The following is a 21,119-nucleotide window of genomic DNA, read 5'->3' as shown; positions in this document are numbered from 1 at the left end:
CAGACTGAAAAACCCCAATTCTCTCAGCCTGTCCTCACAGGAGATGAGCTGCAGCCCTCTGACAGGCTCCCAGAGGCTGCTCTGTGGAGGCACCATCACAGAATAACCTGCTACAGAAGCCTCTGTTTAGCACAAGCTTCTTCAAATTAAAGGAGTTAACTCCTGATGGGACTTCAGTATTTTATGAGCAGGGACTTGCCTTGGCATCAGATGTGTCTGAAATCAAGTTCTGATAGGACAAGCAAGCTGGTGAAGGGCCTGGAGAACAGGGATGCAGAGGAGTGGCTGAGGGAGCTGGGGGTGTTTAGTGTGGAGAAAAGGAGGCTGAGGTGGCTCATGGCTACCTGAAAGGAGGCTGGAGTGAGGTGGGGGTTGGGCTCTTCTCCCTAGTAGCAGGTGACAGAATAAGAGGCAAGGGCCTCAAACTGCACCAGGGGATATTTAGGAGGAAGACAGGGGAAAATTTCTTTGCTTCAGGAGTGGTTAGGAACTGGCACAGGCTGCCCAGAGAGGTGGTGGAGTCCCTATCCCTGGAGGTGTTCCAGAAACCTGTGGCCCTGGCACTGTGGGACATGGTTTAGTGGCTGTGGCAGTGTTGAGTTGATGTCTGGACTTGGTGATCTCAGAGGTCAGTTACAAAAAGCTCAACTGCAAGTCCTGGAGTTTGGAAAATATTTAGGAAAAACCAAGCAGCTGCTGGACAAAGGTACAAGACAACATCTCTGAGAGTGAGTTTAACAGAGGAGTGGATAGGAAGGGACAGGAAATCTTAGTACTGCCAGGCAAATGCAATAGTTTTGGAGTAGCAGCTGGACTTGGCACAGAACAGCAGCTCTGGGCCATTTCCCAGTCTCCATGCTACCACATTGCATGGAAGAGCACACACTCCCCCAGGAAAGCACCTTCCATTTCTCTCATGTACAACCAGAACTTCTCTCACTCCAAAGTTTTTGCTGCTATTGATTACAGACACCAAGGAAAAAGAACATTCGTGGTCAAGAGACCATTTCAAAAGGGCAGAAGACTTGTACCCAGCAGGACACCTTGGATGCTTTTTTTTCTTGAGGCAGATGCCAGGAAGGTTGCAAGCTTGTTGTTTGATGTAAAGAATTATCCCCTCTTCACAGCAGTGAAAGAGCTGTTCATGCAGCTTCTCTTGAGAACACAAGTCTGTGGAAATAATGTCTCCAAAGATGGAGTTATTTGTGTTGTCACTGTATTTTATAAACAATTCAGATCTGCATTTCTGCTACTTTCATCTCCAGATTGTCATCTGCCAGCCCCCAGCAACCTGCATGTTGAACACTTGAGTGCCTTCACTTCCTACTTAATATCCAGACAAACTGTAAATTGAAATGCCATTCTGAGCTACCATTTTCATCTGGGATTACACCAAAAGAGACACCTTCTTCACATATTGATCCAGCTGAACACTCCCAGCCAGAAATTTCCTTCATCTCTTTAAAACTAAACCCAAAAGATCCCTTTCCTGCACACTTCATCCTTGAACAAATCCTTTATAGTCCCAGGACTACAGCCATGAACTCCCTTTGCCATCTCTCTATCACTCATCACAGAATATCTTAGATTTGAAAAGACCTTCAAGCTCCTTGAGTCCAATCATTAGTTTCACACTGACAAGTCCTTGACTAAACCTAATCCCTCAGCACAACATCTAATCACTACACATTGCTATGGTTGGCAAAGACCACCAGGAACATCCAGTCCAACCTTCATCCCAGCAACCTTCTTCACCAGACCATAGCAGTCTCAAGTGCCACATCCACTCTCCTTTTAAACACCTCCAGGGATGGCAACTCCACCACCTCCCTGGGCAGCCTGCTCCAGTGCCTGACTACCCACTCAGGAAAGAACTTCCTCCCAACATCCAACCTAAACCTCCCCTGATGCAACTTGAGGCCATTTCCTCTTGTCCTATCATTAGTAATTCAGGAGAAGAGACCAGCTCCAGCCTCACTACAATCTGCTTTTAGGTAACTGTAGAGGGCATTAAGGTCCCCTCTCAGCCTCCTCTTCTCCAGACTAAACAAGCCCAGTTCCCTCAGCCGCTCCTCACAGGTCATGTTTGCCAGACCTCTCCCCAGCCTCGTTGCCCTTCTCTGCACCCGCTCCAGCACCTCAATGTCCCTCCTATACTGTGGTGACCAAAACTGGACACAGCACTCGAGGTGTGGTCTCACAAGTGCTGAGTACAGGGGCATGACCACCTGCGTACTCCTTCTGGTCACACCATTTATGACCCAGGCCAGGATGCTGTTGGGCCTTCTTGGCTGCCTGGGTGCACTGCTGGCTCACGTTCAGCCGGCTGGCCACCAGCAGCCCCAGGTCCTTTTCTGCCACTCCTCCCCCAGCCTGCAGGTGACCACCATCACTGCTGGAAGTTTTTGGACAAATGGAATACTGCAATAGAGTCAACATAAATCTCTTTTAAAGACAGATTGTTGTGCTAGCTCCAAAACATGATGTGTTTGAGTTCCCTCACACTGCTGAAAATGCTTCCTGGCAGCCTGAGGCGCACGGAGCCGCGCAGCACACCCTACAAAGGGGGCACACCCAGCCTAGGTTCGCTGTGAGGACGTCCTGCCAAACCTCACTGCCAGCAGGATTGCACAATTAGTGGGATTCTTCCTCTTCCAGCGCTCAACCCCATTGACTATTCCAGGTAATTACAAGGAGCAGGCAGCCTCCAGCACCCTAGAGTTTAATTACTGCCTAGACAGAGCATGAAAAAATATCTTAACAGAGGGCACCTACCTTTTCTCTTTAAGCAAAGCAGCTCTAATTAATCACACTCCTTCACTGCTTCTTAATTTACCTTAATTCATAATGTTCAGCGAGACCTCATCCCAGTCGTCTCTGATGTGGATTTAAATATCTGTGTGAGCTTTGCTGAAGCCAACCAACATTCTGTCCGTGATTTCCTTCTTAAAAGGCAGAACTTTTTTTTTCCTAATTCCAAGAGCTAGCACAGCAGCAGGAGATTGCTAGAGAGAACACAGAAATACCCAGCACAGCTAAGTAACCCCTGGAAACATACCAAAAACCCTTGGAGGCTCAGTCGTTGGGAACTTGGATAGGAGATGCTATACAAATGTTTGATTCCTTGTTTCAGTCCCTCAAGGCCTATAAATACACCTGTTTTGACAGGCTGTGGCAAGGGATGCAAGTGACCTCGGAAACAGCATAGGTGATAGCAGCATCTCTTGCCAAGATCCCCTGGAAAGATACCCACCAGGGATTTTTCTGTCATCTGGCTCTTCATCTTATGTACATAGCAGACACCAAACCCTGAAAGCAGTTTCAAGAGATGACCCTGTCTGTGTCTCAGGAAGGCAACACTTGTGTGTGCTGCAGCTAGTGACCCTTCTGTTAGTAACACCAGCAAAACCCTGCGCATGCGTTGCTGAACGCACCTAAACGTTCGGCAGGGTCACCCATTACTTCTTTCCAAAACAAGCCCTTGTGCTCTATAACAACACATCTAAGCAATCTTGCACTTTTTTTAACCCACAGTATCACAGAGCTCTTCAAATCATGATAAGTATTCTTTAAAATAAGAGAGGCAGCCACAGTGAATCTCTGTCATAGTGAAGCGATGCCAAAAGAGCAGCCAGGAGGAAAGGGACCTGGGGGTACTGATAGATACTAAGCTGAAGATGAGCCAGCAGTGTGCCCAGGTGGCCAAGAGAGCCAATGGCATCCTGGCCTGCATCAGGAACAGTGTGGCCAGTAGGACAAGGGAGGTTATTCTTCCCCTGAACCCAGCACTGGTCAGACCACACCTTGAGTCCTGTGTCCAGTTCTGGGCCCCTCAATTCAAGAGAGATGTTGAGGTGCTGGAATGTGTCCAGAGAAGGGCAACAAATCTGGTGAGGGGCCTGGAGCACAAATCCTATGAGGAGAGGTTGAGGGAGCTGGGCCTGTTTAGCCTGGAGAAGAGGAGGCTCAGGGGTGATCTTATTACTGTCTACAACTACCTGAAGGGGCATTGTAGCCAGGTGGGGGTTGGCCTCTTCTCCCAGGTAACCAGCAATAGAACAAGGGGACACAATCTCAAGTTGTGCCAGGGTAGGTATAGGCTGGATGTTAGGAAGAAGCTCTTCACAGAGAGAGTGATTGGCATTGGAATGGGCTGCCCAGGGAGGTAGTGGAGGCACCGTCCCTGGAGGTCTTCAAGGAAAGACTGGATGAGGCACTTAGTGCCATGGTCTAATTGATTGGATAGGGCTGGGTGCTAGGTTGGACTGGATGATCTTGGAGGTCTCTTCCAACCTGGCTGATTCTATGAAATTCTATGAAACCTCCAGACTGCTTCAATAGTATGGCTTCAGCTCCTGAGGTCTAGAATAGGCTGGAGAAGAAAGAACCCCAAAACTACAGACAGCTGCAGACTGGACAGTAGACTCACCAAGGCTATCTCGTCAATGCTCTATGCCACAGGCTGCAAATTCCATTTCACCTCTAACTTCAGTAGATTAGATCTTAAATATCAGAACAGCAATGTTACAAAAGCTTGTTGCTCTCAAGTGAGCATAGGTACTTCTTCCCCGAGCCTCTAGTTTCTGTAAGACATGCATTACAAAACCTGAGGCCCTGAAGCTGCTCCCCATCCCCTTCTCCACAAAAGCACAGCTTCACTTCTTTCGTTTTCCAGACAGGCTGCTGCCAAAAACCCACACGGTGCTCTTCCCCCAGCTGGAGCAAGTTCAACAGAAAATAATAGGACTTAATGCTCTTAACAGATTGCTGATTATGCATTGTTGCTCCACTTACTCTGGGATTCACTTGAATAAGACTAGGATTGGTACAACACTGCTCTGCATCTGCCCTTCTCTGTGAAAAGGTGACATCACTTGCAAGCAGGTTTGGAAACATCATTAAATAGACCATTCAAACACACCAGGCTCCTCCTGACAGGCAGAGCAAACACTTACCCTGTTCAGAGTAACTGTAGGCTTGGAGATGTTGAAAAATTGTTTTGACTAGGGTTTAAACTCTTCATTAGAGAAAAAAAAAGACAATCAGGCAGCTTAGCAAAAGAAAATTAGGCCCTGTCAAAACAACCTCTGCAGACCATCTCAGGTGTAATCAAAAACGTTAAGTGAGCTCTAAAGTATTTAAGCCTGACAGGCTGATGCATTAAACAGCCTAGCACTAAAAGAACCTGCCAAATGAGTTTCCAAATAATTAAGCACTTCCTCTGCCTGCTTTGAAAGAGACATGAAGTGAAAAACCTAAAATACTACACATTTGCTGCAGCTCCTGCAAAAGATTTTCCTTTCTCCACCAAAATCAGGTGGCAAAGCAACCAAGTGGCATTCTCTCCTGAGGAGTTAAAACAAAGACTGTGGCCTTGTGGAGAATCCTGACCAAAGCCAAATTCAGGACTGAGTGACCTCGTTGGAGGAATTGTACTGAATGGCTTTTAAGTATCTAAGGAGAGAAGAATTTGAACGTGTTGAGTGGGCACCTTCTGGTGTTACCCTTCTGGTAAGGCCTCCATAGCACATATCTTTTCCACCAGCTACGCAGAAAGTGCTCCCCAGTCCAGAGCACCTACATCTGTACTCATTTAAAGCCAGGGTCAGAATCTTCCCTGTGCCAACATAGCACAACAGATGCTGTTACTTTCTCACACAGGAATGGCTCTCCCGACAAAGAGCTGTGTGCTGCTCAATATTTTCTCTCTGGAGCATCAGGCTACAGTTGCCCCAGAAGCCAAATGTCCCTTTTCATGCAGGTCTGTGCTGCCAAACTGCACCGTGAGGATGTGTCCATTTTTAACAGTCAGTTCCTTCCCTTGTCTTTCTTCCCTCCCAGTATTGCAGACAGTCTGCTACACAAAGAGGAGAAAGGGGAAAGTATGACTCAAGCCTTCCAAACAAATTCTCTTTTCTTTGAGCAAGAGTCAGGCTGAGGAAGAGCATGTGACAGAAGCAGTATAGCCACAGCAGCCTGAGGTCAGTCTTCATGTTACATGATCTGAAGTACCAGACAACTCCACTCCAGCTATCTCTGCAACTCCTTCCCTTCTGAAACCAGGCACTGCTGCTTCACACCGTGCACCAGTAACTGCAGAAGTCACCTCCTGCTGCCGAGCTCACCAGCTGACAACAACCTAGGTGGCCTCTACCAGTCGGGGGGCATTTGGGTTCTTGATTTTTTCAGAGATGCAAAGAAGCAGCTCAGATCTGGCTCCACAACCTTGCCTGAAACACAGCCTCCAGGTGCTCAAGAGGTTTTCCATAACCACTCTTGCATATTATAATATCAGAAGAGAGCCATCATTAGGACAGGCCCCACTGGCTACCTCTTTTCTGCAATCTTTTACTTTTCCACGTGCTCTCACAGCTTCTCATCAGCACCCAGCTGCATTCAGTCTTGCTCATCACAGCAGCACACCTTTAACATGCACTCACCATCACCACTCTGCAAGTTCTGGAGTCAGTTTTATTCCACTTCCAAACGTAACCAGGGAAAACACTTAAGGTGCCACAACAGAACAGGCTGCTCTGCCCACCTTGAGCAGAGAGGAGGCCATGCCCCTCCTCAGGGGTTTGCCTCTCTCAGGACCTACAGTAGGAGCCTCCTTTCCACCAGCAGACCATGTTCAGCCCAGCAGCTGCTGGGTTGTGTAACAACTTGCTCCTGTTTCAGCTGGGTCCAATAATCAAACAGGGATTTCTGGCACCCAGCCCCCATTCATCAGAGCACCCAGTTACAGGGGGCCTTTAATTCAAGATGATGATAAATGCCTTAGGCTGGAGAAAAAAGATAGACTTATTGTGGTAGCTTTTGTCCTGAAGATAAATAATTTTCTTGAAATTTGGGGGGGGGGGGGGAAACTATTGGCAACATTCTGAAGGTCCTAAAGTTAAAAATAAAACAAAACTTAATGGTTTCAGATGCTTTTTTCTCTGACAATGTAACTGAAAAATGTCTTTAATTTGGAAACAAATTAAATTTGGCAAAGAACTGGCACACCAGACAGCCCAACTGCATTTTGTTATTTAAAAAAAAAAAATTAAAACCAGATAAGATATTGCAAATTAAAAATAACTTCTGCACATGAAATTCCCATGAACTTCCATTAAGGTTTGTATTACACGTCCCAAATGCACTGTTTCGTGGTGTAATACACTAGATCTCTTTATTTATAATACACCTCTAAAGCTACTGAAAGCTGGAGCCAGAAAAATGACTATATAGAAATGTTATCTTCTCACATTACAGCTCCATTCCCAATGTGTGTATTTAAACCAGGGAAGCAGTCTCCGCTTCAGTACGTCAGAGGCACAACTGAACTTACTAAAAGAGGGATGCCAACTGAATCCGTGTGCAGCTCAGTCACCTCTGTTCATTTGACTGATAGAGACATGGTGCCAAAGCTGAAACAGCTGTGTCAGAGATAAAGCTGGATCCTCCTCTGGGCTGTGACTCACCTACAGACCATCCAGCTGTCCCATAGCTGCAGTGGGTCTTTACAGGTGATGAATGAATGAATCAGAGGGGACCTGTTTGGACTTTCTCAGGGCAGATTCACAAGGCTGTCATCCAGAGAGAAAAAAAAAATATATATATAAAAGTATATTAAAATATATATAATATAAAACATTATGAAGACATAAAATATTTAGATATATTGCAAATACATGGAATATGCTTATATAAACACACATATATGTATATATATACACACACATATATATACACAAAAACATATGTATACATATATACATGTCATAGAATCAACCAGGTTGGAAGCGACCTCCAAGCTCATCCAGTCCAACCTAGCACCCAGCCCTAGCCAGTCAACCAGACCATGGCACTAAGTGCCTCATCCAGTCTTTGCTTGGACACCTCCAGGGACTGTGACTCCACCACCTCCCTGGGCAGCCCATTCCAATGCCAATCACTCTCTCTGCCAACAACTTCCTCCTAACATCCAGCCTATACTCTATATGTACATACATATATATATATATATATATATATATATATGTATATGATTTCCCTTAATTTTTCCCTACAAGCATGCTCTTTTGTTCCAGTGACTTGACTAATAGCTTGCCATTCCTACAGAGCATAATATTTCAGGTTAAAACCTGAGAAGCTTTCATTTGGAATGGTGTTTTGGCATCTCTTGAGTATGTTAAACTTGTATTTGGCTTGGCCCCTCAGATTAAACTACATCTCCCACGCTGCATCATGTATGGCCCCCTCCTTCCTCTATCACACCCAGAAATCCTCCTTGTTTCACAGGAAATATTTTGTTGTTTACACAAAAATGCTGACATGTAATACAAAAGATTACAGCGAGGCAGTTCAATTTTTTCCCCTGTATTTCTGCTTCTTGAATGGAACAGAACCATATAGTTGTTTTGGTTGGAAAAGACCTTTAAGATCATCCAGTCCAACCATTCTCTAACTCCACTAAATCATATCACTCAGCACAGAATCTCTGCATCTTTTAAACCTCCAGGAATGGGGATTCAACCACCTCCTGGTCCAGCTTTTCGATGGACTGTCCAAGGCTTTTTAAAACCAGATGAGAATCACACAATGTCAGGGGCTGGAAGAGACCTTAAAAGCTCATCCAGTCCAACCCCCCTGCCAGAGCAGGATCACCTAGACCAGATCACAGAGGAACGTGTCTAGTCAGGCTTTGAATATCTTCAGGAGAGGGAGACTCCACAACCCCCCTGGGCAGCCTGTTCCAGTGTCCTGACACCTTCACAGAGAAAAACTCTTCCTCCTGTCTAAATGAAACTTCCTATGCCTCAGCTTCCACCCATTGCCCCATCTGCTGTCACCGGGAAGGCCTCGTTGTCAGTCAGAAATAGGGCAGAGTGGAAGCTTTGATGTTATCTGACACCTCCAGTCACCAAGGGAAAATTCAGACTTTAGATTTGTTTAAGCATTTTCACAACTGTTCTTTCTGCTTGCCATCATCTTACTGCAAAGGGATCAGAATACAGCAACACAGCTCTCCTGGGAAAAACTTGCACTGGATGGACAAGCAGATTTCACACAGAGAAAACCAAACACAAGACTGCTAAACTAACCTATCACCGTCCTGCTCTTCTTAGAGCTTCCCTCCGGTTAGCTGGCTCTGCTGTGCTCTCACTTCATGTCTGTAAAACAAGATATGTCTGTAAGTGTCCACAGCTGATGCTCTGCTTAATTATCTTGTGAAAGGACTGAAGCTTCTGGAGAGTTGTTCTCACAGAGGAAGTGAGAAGGGTAGCCACAGAATTTGCAGCAATAGATCCTGCCTGTAACCTGAGGTAAGCACATCTTGCCTAAACTATCAGTACTGAAGAAACAAGACAGGTGAGAGGTTAGGGTTTCATTCTCACTACCTGCTGATGCAGTTGTTTTGTTGCCCTCCTGTAACACTGCTGTAAAGCATGTCAGGAGTCTACATTACAACTGAGGTATCCCAATTACACCAAAAAATGGATATTCATTTTGAGTTCATAATGGAATGCGTAGAACAAATACACCAAATTCCCCAGCTGTAGGACAGTGGCCACGTACAGCAGTGTGGTTTATTACACACAGTGCCCTCCCACTGTGCCTGCCTTGCTGTAGCAAAAGCACAGACAAACCTCACCTCTGAGCCTTCAATCCCACCTTATGAACCAGAAATTTCTTACACATAGCTTGTTATTTCTGCCAGACTTGAGGACTCGGACATCAACCAGCAGCTTCTCACCATGCTCCGAACCCCCATCAGATGGCCACTTTATTTCAGTACCAATACCATGCCCATTAACACAAGCCACTCATTCACAGCAGCTAGAGCAAAAGACTCAAGGACAGACTTGAGGTGATTTCATCCCCTACAGAGGTTTCCTTTGTGTTTCCGTAAAGACATTGCATTTTCCCTTCCAAATCCTAAGGGATACTTAGGATTTTCTCCTTTACATCTGTCTAAAGCCTGATATTTCAGTGTTTTGCACTCAGAGGTGCGTTTGAGTCTTAACCTTTTCAGAATTAACTGTATTCCCCGTGTCCATTAGAGGAGATTTCTTGGAGAGATAAATTAAGGCAATAAATGATGTACTGCTTTAATTCTGTTTGAACAGAAGAGCCAAGAAAGAGGCAAGAGTCTGGGGTACTTTCCACAGAAAAGAAAGACAATTCAGGAAACAAAGGATGCAAATGGCTGTAAATCAAGGTTCTCTCAGCTTGCTGATCAGGGCATCACCAGTGCTGCACAAGAACACTAATCCTAGGCTAGCCCAGTGCCACCTTCCCTCTTTAACCCTTGCAAGGCAGTGTTACTGAGAGGCAAATCCCCCAGAAAAAAGAACAACGAAAGTAGAGAAGAGCAACAAAACACACCGCAGGAAGGTGGTATTCCCCCTCCTACATCTAGGCACCCCGAGGCCAGCAAGCTCAGGACATAGGACACTTCAAAAGACCTGGGAGACATGAGGCAAGTCATGAGGCTGCTGCTTGTACTTGCCAAGGAAAATGTCATTTACTGTTTACCAGAGCCAGGAATGCTGGTCAAGTGTCGGCATGGTGGGTAGGAAGAGGCAGCAAAGAAAGAAGAGATAGACCTGTGGAGTCTGCCATGGCAGAAAAAGGGGCAAAGAAAAAAAAAAAAAAAGGCGGGGGGGGGGGGATAAAAGGAGGGCAAAAAAGGGCCAAAAAAAAGGGAGGGCAAAAAGGGCCCCAAAAAAAAAAAGGGAGGGCAAAAAGGGCCCCAAAAAAAAAAGGGAGGGCAAAAAGGGCCCCCAAAAAAAAAGGGAGGGCAAAAAGGGCCCCAAAAAAAAAGGGAAGGCAAAAAGGGCCCAAAAAAAAAAAAAAAGGGGGGAAGGCAAAAAGGGCCCCCAAAAAAAAGGGAAGGCAAAAAGGGCCCCAAAAAAAAAAAAGGGAAGGCAAAAAGGGCCCCAAAAAAAAAAAAAAGGGGAAGGCAAAAAGGGCCCCCCAAAAAAAAAGGAGGGGGGAAAAGGGCAAATAAAAGGAGGGAGGAAAAGGGGGCAAATACAAGGAAAAAAAAGGCAAATAAAGGGCAAAAAAAAAGGAAAAAACTGTTAAAAAAGGGGGGGCAAATGAAAGGAAAAAAATGGGAGCAAATAAAAGGCAAAAAAGGGGCAAATAAAAGAAATTTTTAAAAAGAGAGAAAAGGAAGAAAAAAAATCCTCCAGAAAGCAGCTTACAAACCTGTTCACTACAAGTCTCGCATTCACAACTGCTTCCACATGGAAGGCTGTGCAAAAAGCCAAAGCAAACATTCTCAATTCTTTTTGAACCCATCAGACACTGGGGGTGGGGGGGGGAGCGAAAGTAGTGCATTTTATGGTTTGAGGGCACAACCTTTTAATTATGTTTTTGCATTGTCATGTCCAAGAGCTTTTTTTTCTCCTCAAAAATTAATATTTCCTCAAGCAACGCAGCTATTGACCTTGGATGCAGATGACTCGAAGCAGGATCTGCCTGCGCGGAGAGAGGCGCAGAGGAGTCAGACCGTGACACCTAGGGGAATTCGGCACACACTGCAGCGCAGTCCTCACCGTTTGCCTTCGCTCTCTGCAGCGGAGATTCCCTCAGCTCTCTTCACAGCTTCCAGCTGTTGGTTTGCATGTGCCATGCATGCACGGTCACGGGGAGAGGCACCTGTAGAAAGAACAAGTGCAGATACGGAGCAAGGAGAGCAGAAACAGAAGCGACTGAGATGCGGTCGCTGGAGACAAAGGAAACTCCATCCTCTCCCCTAAGAGCAAGTGTTCTGGCACACAATCACTTCTCCCTTCCCTTCAATGAACACATCCTCACCACCACAAAGCTAAGGAAGATGTCAATCAACTGATTTTGACAATGAGGACTTATGTATGGAGCAAAACCATAAAGAAATGGTTTACAAATGATGTTTAGATGAGAATGTAGTGACCCACTGCAAGAAAATACAAAGTCTTTTCCAAAGCAGGCCTGAATTTAGTGCTAACTTGGGCTCCAAAAATAATCACACCTAGTGCTCAGGCACCAGCTTTCCCCTCTTCAATCATACAGTAACTTCCAAAATAACAGAAGCAGAAAACACCAGAGTGCATTTATACCTGGTGGAATGAGAAGGTGCTGCAGCACCAAGGGCACACTGAAGCAGAAGGGTTTCCATAGTTAGTCTCATTATCACAGGATCCCAGAATGGCTTAGGCTGAATCAACCAAGCTGGAAGAGGCCTCCAAGCTCATCCAGTCCAACCTATCCCCCAGCCCTAGCCAATCAGCCAGACCATGGCACTAAGTGCCTCAGTCAGGCTTTGCTTCAACACCTCCAGGGACAGCAACTCCACCACCTCCCTGGGCAGCCCATTCCAATGCCAATCACTCTCTCTGGGAAGAACTTCTTCCTAACATCCAGCCCAGACCTTCCCAGGCACAACTTGAGACTGTGTCCCCTTGTTCTGTTGCTGCTTGCCTGGCAGAAGAGCCCAACCCCAGCTGGCTACAGCCTCCCTTCAGGTAGTTGTAGCCAGCAATGAGCTCTGCCCTGAGCCTCCTCTGCTGCAGGCTGCACACCCCCAGCTCCCTCAGCCTCTCCTCACAGGGCTCTGCTCCAGGCCCCTCTGCAGCTTTGTCGCCCTCCTGTGGACACCTTCCAGTACTGCAACATCTCTCTTGAATAGAGGAGCCCAGAACTGGACACAGCACTCAAGATGTGGCCTGACCAGATCACCTACTCCAACCTCCTCACCACGGGCAAGGACACCTTTCAACCAGACTAGGAGGCTCAAGGCCTCATCCAACCTGGCCTTGACCACCCCCACTCCGGTCCTATTCCAGAGTCTCACCACCCTCACAGTGAAGAACTTCATCTTAAGATCCAGTCTAAACCTACTCTCCCCCAGCCTAAATCTATCCCCCCTTGGCCTGTAGCTAGACACCCTTAACCCCTGTCAAGGTCAAACATCCCCAAGCACTTCCTGCGCCTTCACACAGCTTATCCCCTAAGTGAACCCAGTCGGGAGCGAGTGCTGAGAAACAGCTACTCCATCAAACATCAGGTACTAGGAGGGAAAGTCCTGGCTTGGTCACTCTGGGTGAATTCCAACATCCACAAAGATTTTCAGGAGATGCTTTTGGACATGGGCAGCCAAGACTGGGTCTAGACAAGGGTGAAATTTCCACTCAGTGTAACACAGGATTTGAATATCCTGCTGTGGAAGCATGAAAGCTTCCCCCTTGTGACCTCAGCATCTCTCCTCTGTTGACTAAGCTGGATTTCAGCTGTGCCTTACAACTCACCATCCCCAGGTGTTGCAACCAGGGTGAGAACAGCCTCTCCAAAGATAAGAGGGTTATTTGCAGATCCTTTAGATTTCAGAGGTTTGCCTGGAAAGTATTGTAGCACAAACTCAAAGCAGTCTGTTACGAAAGGAGGAGGGGCAGGAAATAGAAATATGAAATGTGTCCAAGGCAATCTCAAGATTTGGAAATCTGGGAAGAACAGATTGACCAGAAACACCTGGGAGGCTTCCCAGTGCATCACCTGCCTCTACTACTGCAAATCCTTCACTTACTCCATCCAGACAGACTGAAAGAATTGGGGCTGTTCAGTCTGGAGCAGAGGAGGCTCCCAGGTGATCTTATTGTGGCCATCCAGGATCTGAAGGGGGTCTACAAAAAAGCTGGGGAGGGACTTTTTAGAATATCAGGGAGTGACAGGACTAGAGGGAATGGAGCAAAGGTGGAGGTGGGGACATTCAGGCTGGACACGAGGAGGAAGTTGTTCAGCATGAGAGTGGTGAGAGCCTGGCATGGGTTGCCCAGGGAGGTGGTTGAGGCCCTGGAGGCTCTGGCCAGGTCTGATCTGGGGTAGGGTGTCCCTGCCCATGGCAGGGGGGTGCAACTAGATGATCCTTGTGATCCTTTCCAACCCTGACTGATTTCATGTTCAGCCACAACATGACAAGGTGCATTGCACAAAGTCTTCAGCCCCACAAAAGCAAATTCACCAGACAAGAAGTGTGATTTGCTATCTCAGAAGAATCAGAGGATTCTGCTTATAGATCACTGGTGCCATTTTCATCTCTTTATCCCCCTAAACTTTAAGAACTCACAAACCAGAAGAGAGCCAGTCAGGTTTCTCAGTCACACTCTTCAAAAATAAAAGGTGCAAGAAAACAAAATGAATCAAAGAAGACCTAACAAACAAACACACATCAGACAAAACACACACCAAAACCAACCAACATACTCTTCAGGCAAGCTAGAAATAGCCTGGTCAGTAGGTTTTGTCCTCTAAGTAGTCCACTGTGCAGAGGACATCACCTATTCATTTCACTGCAGCACCAAAAGCTCAACTCAACCCTGACCACACAAATACCTGAAAGCTGACCACACCGACAGCTTCAGCATCTGGGGCACCTCCAGCAAAGCAAGGAACCTTTGTTCTTCCCCATTTGCCCTGTTAACCCTGATCTAGCCAAGGAGCAACTGCAGCCATTTCAGCCCAAGAAAGGCAACCACACCACTTCAGCAGAGCTGCTTCCTCATGCCTTTCAGAGCTAATAACTCAGGAACTTCCCAGCACTTGGTGCCATGGTCTAGTTGACTGCATAGGGCTGGATGATAGGTTGGACTGGATGATCTTGGAGGTCTCTTCCCACCTGGCTGATTCTATGATTTGGCTCAGATACAGAATTAAGTCCTGCTATTGCTCTCAAAAGGGAGCATTACATTGCTTTGAAGAAGACCCCCCTTGAGAGAAAATAGACTTGGGTATCAGCTCAAGTTACATGAGTTCCATTTGTTCCCAGGTGTCAATCACTTGGCTTCCTTTACCTTGATTGAGGGTTTGATTAAAACAGCTGACTCCATCTGGACCAATCCATGTGCTTGATGAACAGCTATATTCTGAAATTTCCCTCTTGAACTGATTTATGCTTTAATATTAAAAATGAAAAATTAAATGGATGAATGTAATTTACCTCAGTGCCTGTACAGAACATATTTATTTGATGTAAATTTTACACCAAAAGCCTGCTCTCCTTTACATCTCCCAATTAAGTTGGTTTATTAACTAATAAATCTACTTTACTAGAATTATTCTACTAAACTAATAAATCTGGTTTATTAATGCTCATATTCCTCTGCACAAACCTCCTGCTGCTGAAACTCAACATTTCCAAAACCAAGGAGCACATTACACTGCCTAAACCAAGCAAACTGGGGGGGGGGGAGGGGGAAGGGAAATTATTTAAGTGCTCGGTCTGGCCTTGATCTCCTTGCCCATAGGTATCATTTTAACTATAAAGAACAGGATGAGCAGCCTAAACAAGTAGCATTTCTGAGAAACACCTCAGTGGGTAAGCACAGCATCCTGAGCTGATAGCTGCTTCTATGCTTGCAGGAGAGCACCATGGAGAGCTGAAAGGCCTTACAGGTTCCTTCTTCCACAGCAGCTCAGGCTACACATCTATAAGATGTTTGCCTGCTTCAGAAACCACGTCTAAAACCATGTTTGCCAAACACATTCTTCAGGCTGTCCTTTGTTAAGTTCTGCCACCAGTCACGTCAACATCTTGTTACTCAGACTGCCAGTCATCATGCTGACCGTGACCAGCCTTTCTGTACAGCACTGCTGTTCCTGGACACTCTCAACCTCTCTCATGTGGAGCAATTGCAGTCTCAGAGCAGGTACAACTTCCTTCTTCCAGTCTGGAAATCATCCAACGTGTTTTGGACATCACCACAAGCTGAACAGTAACAATACAAACTCTGTTTCTGGGACAAAGATCAGCAGATCTGTAGTATTTGACCCACCTGATCCCTGCTCAGAACTACAAGGAGAACTGAAAATGCAGCCAACATCTAATGCAATAAAATTTCTTCCAGACCCCAGATTGGCAACCAAAGGAACACAAGACACTTCCCAATCTTGTACTTGCTTATTACATTAATCCAACCACTCCAACAAGAATATATTCCAAATTCATAATGGTCAATGAAAACATTACTTGCTCTATCCTGCTTTAGAAATCATGTGGCTGTGCAAACCACTTCTAGCAAATCCCCCACGTCTAAACAAGTGCCTTCAGTACCAGTAAAGCAGTGCACACACAAAGAACCCAGCACATCTGAGAGGCAGCTTGAAGCCTGCAGCAATGCCAAAATAACAGAGAGAAACAACATCAGAAAGGGGTTTTACAATTAAAATACATGGTTGAGCAAGAAGGACAAAGCAGAGAGAACAGAGATGTAGGACTTGTTTACACACAGAGGACTGTACCACTAACTTCTCCTATTTGCAAGCAGTGTGTTCAGTAGAGACAGGCTGCTGCCTGGTGCCAAGGGTTCCTGCATGCTCCAGGAACACGTGCTGTGCCAAGAGCTGCTGATGGAGGAACCACATCACTCCTTTACCTCCTTCTCCTGTCTCCCCACAGCTTCCTCCTCTTCCTAGGAATATCAAGGCCTGATGGGAGTGCTACAAAAGACTGCCAAAAGCATTTTCCCCTGTGTAAATGTATGAGGATAAGCCATACCAGTGGGAATCACTGTCATAGCCACATACAGCCTCATCCTGTACTGCTATCATTTAAAACGCTTCACAGAGTTGGATCAGTATCAAAGACAAAACTAAATATATTGCCTTTTTTTTCCCCTTCTCAGTAGAATTTTGACTAGATGTCTTGAAAGTGGCCAAGGTCACAGAAACACAGATTGTCAGGGGCTACAAGGGACCTCCAAAGCTCATCCAGTCCAATCCCCTGCAGAGCAGGTTCCCCTATACCAGATCGCACAGGAACACATCCAGGCAGGTTTTGAACATCTCCAGAGAGGGAGACTTCACAACCCCCTTGGGCAGCCTGTTCCAGTGTTCTGTCACCCTCACAGGGTAAAAATTGCTCCTCATGTTTAAAGTTGTCAATTATTAACCTGTTGGATCTCCAAAAATTAATATTTACCTGCCTCTGGAGCACTAAGAATCATAGAATGGTTGGTATGGACGGGCTGAGATGAGCCAAAATGCAGTCTCACAACTGCAATCATCATTCCCTATTTAAATGTCTAAGAACATGAGAAGGGTGAACAAACAAACCTCTTTCCTTGTTCAGTCTTGTACCTTATTACAAGCTTATTAAAGCCATCATCACTACCTTCAGCATATGCAAGGCCTTGCAAAGTCCAGGACAATTTGGTTCTTCAGATCTACCCATTTTCAACGGGATGTACTCTGTACAACTTGCAGCCACACCAAATGAAGAACTGACACTAAGACTGTTTAGCCTCTAGGATGGATCAAGCATGACTATTTTTGATTCAGAGGCAGACAAAAAAAAGCCATGAAATTGTTGCGGTTTCAGATGTTTTCCCTTTAGAACAAAAATAGTTTTGTTTTGAAAAAGGACATTTTGCAAGCATTTAGTTAGTCCTTAAAATAAAAAAGGATGTCAGGGTGAGGGGGGAAAAAAAAAGCTTTTCCTGTGGCAGTCCAAGTAGTCATAGTCACCAAATCTTGGTACTAAGTAAGTGACAAAGTTTGCTCTTATAAAGAATAAGTTATCTGTTATAAGGAATAAAGCAAGCAATACTGAACCAGGTACTGCAGGTCAAACAACAGCATTTCTGCATTCTATATACTTAAAATCACCTCTTCCAAGTTCAGTCACTAATGGTTAAGTTATTCAGTACTTACGTTCACTTTATGCAATATATCTGTGATGCTGCCCTCTTGGAAGGGAGAATGCATAAATTCCATGGGTGTATGAATTTGTAGAGCTACAGTGACCGTTTGCCCTGACCATGAAATCAAGCTGAGCAATTCTTTTACACCTTCCTCTTGATTCCTCATGCAGTTCAAGAGGGATGTAGAACTGCTTGAGAGAGTCCATCACAGAACCACAAAGATGGTGAAGGGAATGGAACATCTCTCTTACAAGGAGAGACTAAGGGAGCTGAGGCTGTGCTGCTTGGAGAACAAGAGCCTGAGAGGTGACCTCATCCATGTTTATAAAGATGTAAAGGTGAGTGTCCTCCACAGGATGGAGCCAGGCTCTGCTCAGTAATGACAGGACAAGGGGCAAAGGGTGGAAGCTGAGGCATAGCAAGTTCCATGTAAACATGAGGAGGAATTTTTCCCCTGTGAGGGTGACAGAGCATTGGAACAGGCTGCCCAGGGAGGCTGTGGAGTCTCCTTCTCTGGAGATAGTCAAAACCTGCCTGGACACATTCCTGTGTGAGCTGGTCTAGGTGATCCTGCTCAGGCAGGGGGGTTGGACTGGATGAACTTTTGAAGTTCCTTCCAGCCCCTGACATTCTGTGATTTCTTGAAACACTTGGTCTGCAAAACTTGCATCAGATTCAAGCATCTCTTCAACTATATCACCCATGAAATCCTTCACCATCCCACCACGTATTCCTTGCTTGCTAATTAACACAGTATTTGTCATTTTAAGTCCCCAGACCATGCAGTAATGGGATGCATCTCCTAATATATGAGGACTGATCAAATCAAGCCCCTCAGCCAAGAGTGGCTGATTGAGGCTGAGATTTTTCATGGCTTTTCAGATCCAGCTATCCAGCACAGTTTGTCTCCTACGGGCTTATCTGTAAGGCCTTTTAAAGCTCAATTCTAAACTGGAGAAGTGCTTGTGTGATCCATACAGCCATATTTTAGTCTCTTCTCATCTTTTAACTCCCTTTTGTTTCTTTCTTTCTTTCCTTTAATTTCATGAGATGGCAAATGCCTCTCACTGGGGAAATTTAAGTGTGATGAAATTTCAGTGATTAAAAGATTAAATGTGATTCTTGTCTTTACATAAATTCATTTCAGTCATTCAGCTCTGATGCAATTTAGAATTTTTCCCATCCCAAATCCTTTTAACTGGGAGAAATGGTTGATAATTGCATTTACATAGTGACTCTCCTCACATTTCTGAGTTGTTTCTCAGCTAGTAGTTTCTCATGACTGAGGTGCATGGAAAGAAATCATGGTAAATGCACTCTAACTGTCATGGTACATACCTGCAGGCATTAAAATAAGCAAACAGATTATCATGAGCTCTAGAAACAGACAAAAAAATGAAGGAAAAATGTCTAAAATCACTACTGCCAGCAGTTGCCAGAAGGAAATTGTCCTTTTGTCTTGCCCATGTATCTCAAGACATGTGGCCAGCCAGAGCTCCTAGCAGGCTACCAGTCTGAGACTGCAACTTGTGCACAGCAAGGACTTGGGATCTGTGTTTTCACTGGAGACTTCATTTTTCAGCTAGTACTTACAATTGTGCATCAACACCAATCGACTGTGTCAACTGAAACTACTTCCCAAATCATGCAAATTTTAAGTCCCTTGGTCCCTATGCCCCCCAGTGGTCCTGTTTCTAACTTGCACACTCTTTGCTTCCTTTCTCTTACAAGAAAGATGTTATGAAAGGACTGATGTGCAGCTCATCACAGAATTACAGAGTGCTTTGGGTTGGAAAGGACCTTTAAAAGTCATCTAGTCAACCTCCCCTGCAGGGACCAGGGACACTTTCCACCAGACCACATTACAGAATCATAGAATCAGTCAGGGTTAGAAGGGATCACAAGGATCATCTAGTTCCAACCCCCCTGCCATGGGCAGGGACACCCTACCCTAGATCAGGCTGGCCACAAACTGATCTCAAACACTTCCAGGGATCAACAGCAGGAAGTTCATAAACACAGTAACAACACTGGAGAGCTATAATGCTTAAAGCAGATTACATACAGTAGATGCACTAACCTTGCAGCCTGGGTGGATGAAGAGCCTTTATCAAGGTCCTTCTGTGAGATTTCCATGTAGTCATTTTGAAGTAAGCATGAACCAACTCAAAAATTATTTGAAATAAAGCACAGCAGAAGGTGAGTTTCAACATAACATTCACATTTTCAACATAATATTGTTCAACTTGACAGAGTCTTTTTTGTTCAGAACAAATGGGTTTCAGCTGAGGTCAATGAGCATTTGGAAATAAATGAAGGTACACCTAAAAAAAGGTAAAAAAGTACTAAGAAAATATTTCAGTAAGCATCCAGATGAAAGTCACTGGAACACCCAAAGATCATTCTATTTTCCAAGCACAAGGTTTCATGTGCTCTGTGGATTGTCTCAAAACAACCCAGAAACCCTCAAGCTGAGGCCCGGCTCTGTGCGGTGGTCACTACCCACCAGACAATCTTACCTCAAGCCTTTGTTGCCCTGTATCTCAACAACCATAAATCTATGGGCAGAATGCATCCACAAGAGACAGATGAAGGTAGGAGTAGCTCAGTCTTCTTCACAAAGCTCAGCTCAGACCTTGAGATGTTGTGATACTGGAAGGTGTCCACAGGAGGGCGACAAAGCTGTGAGGGGCCTGGAGCAGAGCCCTGTGGGGAGAGGCTGAGGGAGCTGGGGGGGTGCAGCCTGCAGCAGAGGAGGCTCAGGGCAGAGCTCATTGCTGTCTGCAACTACCTGAAGGGAGGCTGTAGCCAGGTGGGGTTGGGCTCTTCTGCCAGGCAAGCAGCAACAGAACAAGGGGACACAGCTTCAGGCTGGGGCATGGGGAGTTAGGAGGAAGCTGTTGCCAGAGAGAGTGATTGGCATTGGAATGGGCTGCCCAGGGAGGTGGTGGAGTCTCCATCCCTGGAGGTGTTGAAGCAAAGCCTGGATGAGGCACTTCGTGCCATGGTCTGGTTGATTGGCCAGGGCTGGGTGATAGTTTGGACTGGATGATCTTAGAGGTCTCTTCCAACCTGGTTGATTCTATGAACTCTGGGACAATTCAAACCCAGGCCAAGTTTTTGCCAAAGCTCCAAAGGGAGCTAGAAGAACAGCTAGCTTGGAGCCAGTGGCTACATACTGAAAGCAGTAGCCTATCTTCACTGCTAGGTAGAAAAATAGTGACCCTTTCAAGCACCCTTTACAAGTTTTGTCAGATTAATATATAAGCACACATACATATACCCTTAAATTGTCCACTCTGCCCATGGAAACACTCAGCTTTTGGAACAGATGCATTAGTCACCTTGACTGTAAACAAATAAATAAATGAAAGCACATAGAAAAGCAAGATTCCTGGCAGAACATTATCTACATTGTCATTTCCTTGCAGAGAGAAAAGTGATGAATTGAGG

General features: G+C 45.5%; 1 pseudogene; it reads right to left on the bottom strand.

Moving 5' to 3' along the window:
• LOC135189817 (uncharacterized) overlaps positions 1-21,119 on the bottom strand; it is an 81,562-nt pseudogene that overhangs the window by 40,958 nt on the left and 19,485 nt on the right.

This window comes from Pogoniulus pusillus, chromosome 34 (assembly GCF_015220805.1).
Source record: "Pogoniulus pusillus isolate bPogPus1 chromosome 34, bPogPus1.pri, whole genome shotgun sequence".
Classification (NCBI taxonomy): domain Eukaryota; kingdom Metazoa; phylum Chordata; class Aves; order Piciformes; family Lybiidae; genus Pogoniulus; species Pogoniulus pusillus.
This window is presented reverse-complemented; position numbering and strand designations above follow the sequence as displayed.